Source organism: Leucoraja erinacea, chromosome 19 (assembly GCF_028641065.1).
Source record: "Leucoraja erinacea ecotype New England chromosome 19, Leri_hhj_1, whole genome shotgun sequence".
NCBI classification, from domain to species: domain Eukaryota; kingdom Metazoa; phylum Chordata; class Chondrichthyes; order Rajiformes; family Rajidae; genus Leucoraja; species Leucoraja erinaceus.
In genome coordinates this window covers 20,587,694-20,598,630 of record NC_073395.1, presented here as the reverse complement: position 1 = coordinate 20,598,630, position 10,937 = coordinate 20,587,694, and positions in this window count along the sequence as shown.

The window sequence follows — 10,937 nt, the reverse complement described above, 5'->3', positions numbered from 1 at the left end:
TACACCCGTCGGCCCGCCCAATGGGAGGCGGCGCCCACACACGCTTCCGGGTTGCTTTGGCGCGGCGCTCGGCGCGCTTCAGGGGAGAGTGTGGGGAGGGGAAAGTGTGGTGTAGTGTGGTCTGGTGTAGTGTAGTATAGTATAGCGGGGGAGTGGCAGAGGGAAGGTGAGGTGCGGGGGCAGAGTGAGGAAGAGGTTCGTGGAGAGGGGCAGAGAAGTGCTGAGGGGTGAGAGGTACAGGAAGGTAGGAGGGGGTGAGAGGTGTGGGGGCAGGGGGATGAGAGAGATGCTGGGGGGGGGTGTGCGAGAGGCGATGGGGGAGTTGAGGTGGTGATGAGGGGAGGTGAGGCGATGGGGGAGGGGAGGTGAGGCGATGGGAGAGGGGAAGTGAGGTGATGGGGGGGTGAGGAGATGGGGAAGGAGAGGCGATGGGGAGGGTGAGAGGCGATGGGGGGAAGGGGGAGGTGAGGCGATGGGAGGGTGCGAGATGCAGCGAGGGGGCAGGGGGTCACAGGTGGGGAGAGGTGGAGATGGACAGGGAGGATGTGGAGAGCATGTTTCCCTGCGGCGAGTATTAGGATCAGGAATGCCTAGGTTTAAGAGAAACAAGGAATTGCAGAGGTTGGTTTAACAATAAATGGTGTTCGTGGCATTGAAAAGATTTGGAGAGGCAGCTGGACATGGGGACTGTAGAAAAAAGGAACTGCAGATGCTGGTTCGTGAAAAAAGACGCAAAGTGCTGGAGTTACTAGGGCAGCTCAGCTGGTTGAGCAGCTGCCTCAGCACCAGAGTCCTGAGTGTGATCCAAACCACGGGTGCTGCCTGTGTGGAGTTTGCACGTTCTCCCCATGACCGTGTTGTTTTCCTTTAGGCCAGTCAGAAGTAGGATGTTGACCTGAAATGTCACCAATCACTGTGGTGATCTGCTGAATTACTCCAGCACTTTGTGCCTTATTTTGAAAAGCCTCATCTGCAGTTACATATTTCTAAATTACCACAGACTTGTTTCAATTTTCTAATTGTATTTTCCACTACAGGTCCATCACTGGTTTTCCAGCAACTAGTGGTCCGGCACCTCCTTTAATCCGGACAAAATTATGAGTGCACACTGGTCCCCCTGAAAATGTGCTGCCCAGGCCGGGTGAGGTGGCCGATCTCAACTTCATCCGGGCATCTGCGACCGTTCGGTGGGCCGGTATTCTGCCCCCCCCAGTGGCCCAGGCGGACCGCCTCGGTACCGTTGGACTCCTGTCGGACGCCGTGACCTCTGTTGGTCCGGAAAAACGGACAATCCCGGGAACCACGGGTGCCAGAAAATCGACTGTGGACCTGTAGTATTTTGTTTTCTTTTGCAGTCTTTTGACTTTTCACTATCTTGCCGAATTTGTGTTTGTAGTTCATGTCTTTATTTATTGCAGAATGTATCAGTAATTTCTGGTTTTGTGTGTGTGTGTCAGTCTATATATCTGTGACGCTGTTGCAAGTAAGAATTCACTGCACTTCACTGGTACAGTTGACACTAAATTCGACTTGATAGATTTTTCGGCAGTTCTCCCCGGCCTTGACCTTGTTGGGAAGTCCTCTAACCTCTCGCTCTAAACATTGCAAAACAGAAACCTGACCCCATCTCATCAGCCTCCTGCACAATGGCTTCAGTTCAAAACAAACCCTCGGAGATAATGCAAACTTGTTTGGGCGCCAAGGCACATCCGACGCTCCACTATTCTGTTTGCTCAGTATTACGTTTGACCCTGGAAAGAAACTGAATCTATTCTCACCGCGTGCTTTATTATAAGCGAAGGAACCAGTCGCCAAATTTAACTCGGAGCAGAACTTGCGTCTGCCCTGGGTTATTGATGCAAGGGGTAGGTTACCAACTAATGCAGGAGTTGCTAGTTTAATAGGAGCCATTGAGAGGGGAGTAGATCAATTACCAATCCAGCAAAGACGAGAGGAATATAGATTTGTTTTAGCTAAAAAATGAAAATAATCAGGTTTGATCCTGAGATGTGATGAGATGAACATTTGTTGTCTGCTTCCTGCATCCTTCTGCTCTAATAAATTAATAATCTGATCCAACACTCCAGCAGATGCCTTACAGAGTTGCTGTGTTGAAAGGCAGAGAGAGATAAAAGGTCATTGTGGCGGCACAGTTGTAGAGTTGCTGCCTTACGGCCCCAGACACGTGGGTTCAATCCTGACCTCGGGTGCTGTCTGTACGGAGTTTGTACGTTCTCCCTGTGACCGCATAGATGTTCTCCAGGTGATCCGGTTTCCTCCCACATTCCAAAGGTGTACAGGTTTGCAGGTTAATTGACTTCAGTAAAACTGTCCCTAGTGGGATTGTGCTAGTGTACGGGGTAATCACTGGTTAGTGGGGACTCGGTGGGATGAAGGGCCTGTTCAAATGCTGTATCTCTAAAGTATTTACATGGGTAGGACAAGTTTAGAGTGATATGGAGCAAACGCAGGCAGGTGGGATATGTTGGCCTATGTGGGCAAGTTGGGCCGAAGGATCTGTTTCCACACTGTCACTATGACTCTAAAGTCATTTTACCTTAGACCAACAGACCTCAATCAGTGAGGATAGGGGGCAAATCATCCTCCACGATAATCCTCAACACGGGGGCTCCACAAGGTTGTGTTCCCAGCCCCCTTCTTCACTCCTTGTAAACCCACGACTGTGCATCCATCTACAAATCCAATTCAATTCAATTTTCAAGTTCGCAGATGACACCACCATTGTGAGTTGGATATCAAATAACGATGAGACGGAGTACAGGAAGGGGATTGAGAATCATTGTCCTGGTGTCGAGACAAAAACCTTTCTCAATGTCAGCAGGACAAAGGAGATACTGATGGACTTCAGGAAGCAAAGCAGTACACGTATCCCAGTTTGCATTGTTGTTGCTGATGGTTGAAAACTTCAGATTCCTAGGAGTCAATATCACCAACAACTGCTGGACTACGCATTTTGAAGCAACAACCAAGAATGCACACCAATGCCTCTACCTCCTTTGGTTTAGTTTTCCTTAGAAGGCTTAGGAAGTTTGGCATGTCTCAACAACTTTCACCAACCTCTACATATACCCCATAGAAAGCATTTTATCAGGTTGCGTCACAGCTTGGTTTGGGAACAGCTCCATCCAAGACCGCGAGAAATTACAGCGAATTGTTGACGCAGCCCAGACCATCACACAGACCAACCACCCTTGTATGACCATTTATATCTCATGCTGCCTCGGCAAGGCCAGCAGCATAATCAAGGACGTTGCACCCTGGCCGCTCCCTCTTCTCTCTCCCATCAGGAATAGATGACATTTCAGGTTGAGACCCTTCTTCAGACTGAGTCACTTACTTAGACTTAGTTCCTCCCACACTGTTGAGTGCATTGGGCAGCAAACTGTCGCCGCTCTGTTCTGTCATGTGCGACGTCTTCCACCCTCGATAGGTTAGCGTCCCGGGCTTCCAAATCGTTCTGGATTGTTCGTTTCCATGTGAGTTTTGGTCGGACTCTTTTCCTTCTTTCGTCAGGTTGTCACGGCATTGCTATCTTAAGGGCCTGTCCCACTTTCCCGAGTTACTCACGAATTCTCCTGAGTTTTCCCCTTGATTCAAACTCGGAGAAATACGGTAATAGCCAGCCATAGCTACTCGGGGCTATTTTTTTTTTTACTCGTGGACATTTTTCAACATGCTCAAAAAACATCCCAACTTACCTGATGCCCCGAGTACCTACGGCTGGCATTACGAGCCGCTACGAAATATCTACGGACTCGCTCCGGACATTCTCAGGAAAACTCAGGAGAATTTGTGAGGAAAGTGGGACAGGCCCTTTAGGTCCATGTTCTGGTGACATTCTGAGTCCTGCAAATTTCATCCTGCGTACCTCTATGTCCTGGCTGAGAAACTTTGTTGCAGTTTCACGGTAGATCCCCTCGTTTGTGATGTGGGTCTCTGTAGCCAATCTTCAGGATCTTCCTCAATCAACGTTGTTGGAATGCGTCCAATTTATTTTTCATCTTCACAGTGATTTTCCATGTCTCACTGGCATAGAGGGCTGTAGGGAGGACTACGGACTGGAAGAGCTTGACTTTCAGAATCTTGGTTATCCTGCCACTAGACCATATTGGCTGCATTCTTCTGAAGGGTCATGGGAGAGGGAAAATAGAGGTATGAAAAGGTACAGAACAAATCAGCCGGCACCGATGACCAAAGAAAGGTGGAGCCCACAATGGTCCATTGTTGGCTGTGGAAGAGGTGATAAGGAAGGAATACGAAGAGTGAAACTAGCAGGATGACTGGTGGTCCTGTACTGTAATTCTCAGAGCATCTTGAAGAACGGTGACCTGCGGTAATGGTGGTGTTGTGGGAAGATTGCGGCAGATACTGGCAACTTGGAACGTCAGAGGCTGAGGGGAGACCTCTTAGATGTATATCAAATCATGAGAGGCATAGATAGGGGAGACAATTAGAGTCTGTGTTTACACGTTTTCCCTGTGACTGCTTGGGTTTCCTCTGGGTGATCAGATTTCCTCCCACATCCCAAAGACGTGCAGGTTTGAAGTCTCTGTAAATTGCCCCCTGGTGTGTAGGGAGTGCATGAGAAAGTAGGATAACGTAGAACTAGTGTGGACGAGTGGTCGATGGTCAGCGTGGACTCAGTGAACTGAAGGACCTGTTTCTATTCTGTATCTCTAAAATAAACCTCCAGGCTTTTAGATCAGCACATTGATATGCAAGGGATAGAGGGATGGATCACGTGCAGGCAGAGGAGATGAGTTGAACTTGGCATCAGATTCAGTCTGGACTTTGTGGGCTGAAGGGCCTGTTCCTGTGCTGTACTCTTCTGTGTTCTATGTACGAGGATGACTGACCTTGTGGGTTCAGCAGAGTGTAACCTCCAGGGAAAGTCATCTTGAGAGTAGACAATGAGATCAAGTCCGATATCAGGTACAAAGTCTCCTTTATTGTAATGTAATTTGTGCAAGATAGTTTAGAGATACAACTAGGGACAATTTTCTACATTCATACCATGCCAATTAACCTAGTATGTCTTTGGAGTGTGGGAGGAAACCAAAGATCTTGGAGAAAACCCACACAGGTCACAGGGAGAGCATGCAAGCTCCACACAGACAAGCACTCGTAGTCGGGATTGAACCCGGGTCTCTGGCGCTGTAAGGCAGTAGCTATAACACTACGCCACAGTGCCGCCCTGTTTTAGTTTCGTTTGGTTTATTGTCACATGTACCGAGGTACAGTGACAAGCTTTATGTTGCGTGCTTTCCAGTTAGTGGATAGACTACTCATGATTACAATCGAGCCATCCGCTGTGTGCAGACATAGAATAAAGGGAACAATGTTTTGCACAAGATAAAGTCCAGTAAAGTATGACTAATGGCCACTAAAGTCCAAGAGCCTCCAATGAGGTAGATTGGAGGTCAGGACTGCTCTCTAGTTGGTGAGAGGATGGTTCAGTTACCTGATAACAGCTGGGAAGAAGCTGTCCCTGAATCTGGAGCTATGCGTTTTCACACTTCTGCACCTCTTGTACTGGTAATCCATTGCTTCATAATCTAACGTGGCCTGATTTCAAATCCCCGTGAGAGGACTTTGAGCGTTTGATTTGTGACTTAAATAACTCAATGCCTTTTTAACAAGACTTGCGTTCCTAATCCAGTCTGGGTGTTAACATGATTCCATTCCCCTGCTGAATGTGGTTTATATAGCCGTGCCCCCGGTGCTTCCCTTCGTTTCAGGGCAATTAGGGATGAGAGATACATGCCAGTCTAGTTGGTAGTCACCACAAATGTACAATCAACAGAACACACACTGCGCCAACTTCACATCGCCAATTCTACTAATGCTTTGTCAGTGATTCTCAATGTACGTCCTCATTTTAGAGCCATACACCACAAAAACAGGCCCTTCGGCCCAACTTGCCCATGCCAACCAAAATGCACAATCTACACTAGTGCCAACTGCCCGTGCTTGGTCCATAAATGCCTCTAAATATCTACATTTTCTTAAACATTGTGATAGCACCTGACTCAACTACCTCGTCCGGCAGCTCATTCCATACACCAAACACTCTTTGTTAAAATAAATGTTACCCCTCAGGTTCCTTTTAAATCTTTCCCCCCTCATCTTAAACCTACAGTATGTCCTCTAGTTCTCGATTCCCCTACTCTGGAGCAAAACACTGTGTATTTACCAGATCTATTCCTCGTGGTTTTGTACACCTCTATAAGATCACCCCTCATCCTCCTGCACTCCAAAGGATAAAGTCCTAGCCTGTTCAACCTCTCCCTCGAGTTCTGGCAACATCCTCGTAAATCGCCTCTGCACTGTTTCCAGCTTAACAACACCTTTCCGATAACAGCGTGACCAACAATTGAACTCAATACGCTAAATGTGGCCGCACCAATGTTTTGCATAACTGTAACACGATAGGAATATGGTCCAAACGTGGGCAGGTGAGACTCGTGTAGATGTGACATCTTCATCAGTTTGGGCAAGTTACGCTGAAGGCCCTATTTCCACGCTGTATCTCTAAACTCAACTCAACTCAACTATACAGGGAAAAAGCAAACCTGTGCAGATTGCAAACACATCTGTGCCATAAAATACCATCCCCAGTGCGTGTGTATTTATGGATGTTCTTTCTTTGTTTTTGAGACACTCCATAAAAATAACGACTTTAATTTTATTTGACACAGACTCCTCACTACTAAACGCATCAGCCTTTGAACAAAAGTAAGATGTTTCTCATTGAGCATAATGGTACTGTGAATGTTCGCACTGCAGAAAATAGTGAGTATAAGAATATGTAATTACTTTTCCTTTTTAATGAGAAGCTGAAAATATTGACATTTTCTATTCTGCTCAAAGTTTTGCTGCTGTTTTTTTTACTTTCCAATTAACAATAAAGATTCAATAATTGCAGCAGCCAGTGACATTTGCACAGAGATTAAGAACAGATGCTGCCAAAAGCCCATTGCTTCTTTGGAGAAAGGATGGCAAGTGTAGAAGTACAGGTACATCCCTCTGAGATCTGGAGTCAGGGCTGTTAGCAATGGATTGGTACTTACACCTGCAGGCAGAGAAAGACAATTAGGTTGCTACATAGAAATGCAGAGAACGAGAGAGATGAAAGAGAGAAAAGGAGGAAAAATAAGAGAGAGAGAACAATGAAGTAAAATTAAAAATTAACAAATTGCTTGCATTTGCATTTTGCGGTGCAGTGGTGGATCCGCTCACAGAGATCCAGTATCGATCCTGACTACGGTTGCTGTCTGTGCGGAGTATGCGTGTTCTCCCTGTGACCGCGTGCGTTTACTCCGGTTACACTGGTCCCCTCCCACATCCCGAAGGTGTGCAGGATTGTAAGTTATTTAGTTTCTGTGAATTGTAAATTGCCCCAAGTGTGTCGAAATGCGGAAAATGGGATAACATAGAAATAGTGAAAGGGCAATTGATGGGCAGCCTGGACTCGGTGGGCTGAAGGGCCTGTTTCCATGCTGTATCTCGAAACTTTCATTGGAAAGAAAAGTTGGGAGGTAATATCTTGTCTGTATGAGGCAATGATGAGAAGTTATCCCAAGACCATAATTGCATGGAGTTATTTAATATTGTAATGACCATATTTTGGATTGAACCCAGGTGTCTGGCACTGTTAGGCAACAACTCTACTGCTGCGCCACCGTGCTGCCCTTTTATGTCATAGGCTGCACGTGCGTCTAATTGGTGTGAAGTCCCACCATAGATTACACTGCGAGTCTTGCTCTCAGATAACAGAACACATTAACAGGTTAGACTGAAGATAGACACAAAATGCTGGAGTAACTCAGCGGGGTCAGGCAGCATCTCTGGAGAAAAGGAATAGGTGACATTTCATGTCGAGACACTTCCTCTCATTCCTTCCTTTTCTCCAGAGATGCTGCTTGACTTGCTGAGTTACTCCAGCATTTTATGTGTCTATCTTCAGTGTAAACCAGCATCTGCAGTTCCTTCCTACACACTAGATTTGAAGTTAGACACAAAATGCTGGAGTAACTCTGGGTGAGGCAGCATCTCTGGAGAAAAGGAATAGGTGATGTTTCATGTCGAGACCCTTCTTCAGACTGATGTCAGCGGAGAGGGCAGGACAGAGATTGAATGCAGTCGGAGACAGTAAGACTGGTGGGAGAACTGGGAAGGGAGAGGGGATGGAGGAAGAGGCAAAGCAAGGGCTATTTGAAGTTAGAGAAGTCAATGTTCATACCGCTGGGGTGTGAGCTACCCAAGCAAAATATGAGGTGCTGTTCGTCCAATTTGTGCTGGGCCTCACTCGGACAATGGAAGAGGCCTAGGTCAGATTGGGAATGGGAGGGGGGAAGTTAACGTGCTGAGCCACCGGGAGTTCAGGTAGGTTAAGGCGGACTGAGCAAGGTTTCAGGTCGAGACCCTTCTTCAGACTTTTAGATTTGAAATTGTTGTGTGGTGAAGCTACAGGTCAGACGGATCCATCAACAACAGACCGTCTGTGCAGTTGTGCTTCTTGTTGCTCAGTGCTATCCACTTGTCCATTTACACTCAGAAATGTACTGGAAATTTGAGAATGATTCTAGTCTGCGTTTGGTTGTATTTAACAAGTATGTATTTGATTCAGGCAGTTTCAATTCCATCCAGCTGTTGGAATGAATTTCAGATTCTCATATCCCATCATGGCACCATATAGCCAATCTTAAAGACGTTTTTAAGTATCACCTAATACATTTTAAACAGGTTGCAGCAGTGGGGAGTCTCTCTGATCAACAGGAGCATCTCTGATGATTAGATTTGTCGACGAGGACTCCGTATTAATTTTCATGTCGTGCAGCAAGGAGGCAAAATACATTGCCGTACAAAATATTAACCTTAGCTGCTGCCCTACAGTGCCAAAGACCCGGGTTCGATCCTGACTACAGGAGCTGTCTGCACGGAGTTTGCACGTTCTTCCTGTGACTGGAGGCCATAGGTTTAGTTTAGTTTATTGTTGCGTGCTAACCAGGCAAGTCAAGAGAGTTTTATTGTCATGTGTTCCAGATAGGACAATGAAATTCTTACTTGCTGCAGCACAACAGAATATGTAAACATAGTACAAAACGGAAGATAAAAGTTCAGTGTGTCTATAGACCCATAGACCATACATACACAATAAATACACAGATATTGTGCAATAATAACAATAGACTGTTATTGTTCAGAGCTTATTTGATGTTGTATTTAATAGCCTGATTGCTGTGGGGAAGTAGCTGTTCCTGAACCTGGATGTTACAGATTTCATGCTCCTGTACCTTCTTCCCAATGGCAACGGTGAAATGCGTGTGTGACCAGGATGGTCATGATGATGTTGGCAGCCTCTTTGAGGCAGCGACTGCGATAGATCCCTTCGATGGTGGGGAGGTCAGAGCCGGTGATGGACTGGGCAGTGGTCACAACTTTCTGCAGTGTTTTCCGCTCCTGGACGTTCAAGTTGCCAAACCAGGTCAAGATGCATCCAGTCAGCATGCTCTCTACTGTGCACCTGTTCGAGAGAATCCTCCTTGACATACCGACGCTCCGTAATCTTCTCAGAAAGTCAAGGCGCTGATGTGCCTTCTTTATAATTGCTTCAGCGTGCTGGGACCAGGAAAGATTTCCGGAAATATGCACGTCCAGGAATTTGAAGTTTTTGATCCTATCCACCACCGTTGATGTAAATGGAGCTTAATGTGAGGAGGAAAAGATTTACTAGGAACTTGAGGGGTAACCTTTTTATACAAAGGGTGGTGGGTGTATGAAACAAACTGTCGGAGGAGGTAGCTGAGGCAGGGACTATCGCAATGTTTAAGAAACAATTCACTGGTACATGGATAAGACAGGTTTAGGGGGATATGGATCAAATGAATGCAGGAAGACTAGTGCAGATGGGACATGTTGGTCAGTGTGATGCTATGACTGTGTGGGTTTCCTCTAGGTGCTCCGGTTTCCTCCCACATCCCAAAGACATGCGGGTTTTGTAAATTGTCCCTAGTGTGTAGGATAGAATGGGTGTGAACGGGTGGTCGATCGCTGGTCTGCGTGGACTTCACGCTATATCTCCAACTGTTTCCCACACCGTATCTGTAAACTAAACTCAGATCCAGTTGAAGCCTGCAGTGGTTGGAGTCAACTAATGAAGGCCATTCTTCACCTCAAGCTTGTTTTTCTATTCAATCCAAGACCACAGATATGACAGAAGAATTAGATGTGGGAGTAGCATAGTTTAGATCCTTGAATGAAATCATGGGAGATTATCCACTTTAGTTTAGTTTATTGTCACATGTACTGAGGTACAGGGAAAAGCTTTTTGTTGCGTGCTATCCAGTCATCGGAAAGACGATACATGATTACAATCAAGCCGTCCACAGTGCACAGATACAGGATAAAAGGCAGAAAGTTTAGTGCAAGATAAAGTCCATTAAAGTCTAATTGAAGGTAGTCCGTGGGTGTCCAATGACGTCGATGGGAGCTCAGGACCGCTCTCTAGTTGGTGTTCGATAGTTCAGTTGGGAAGAAACTGTCCCTGAATCTGGAGGTGTGCGTATTCACACCTCTGTACCTCTTGCCTGACGGGAGAGGAGAGAAGAGGGAGTGACCGGGATGAGACAGTGTTGTGTCCCTGCAGTTTTCCCACATTGTTTAGTTCCCCTGATATCACAGTACCTTCAGGCTGGGAGAGAGACTTTGACCTGCGGACTACAATCATGTCATACACAAGTACAACATGAAGAGCAAAGAGATAGATACCTGCGTGTAATATTTAGTGTTTTAGCATCAAAGCATTACAGAAAAGAGAAAGTGAAGATTTAAAAAAAAAGTGTGAGCTCCAGAATGAGGTAGGTTGGGTGATCGGGATCTGAGGTCAGGACTTTGTTGGGATTAAGGAGGATTTT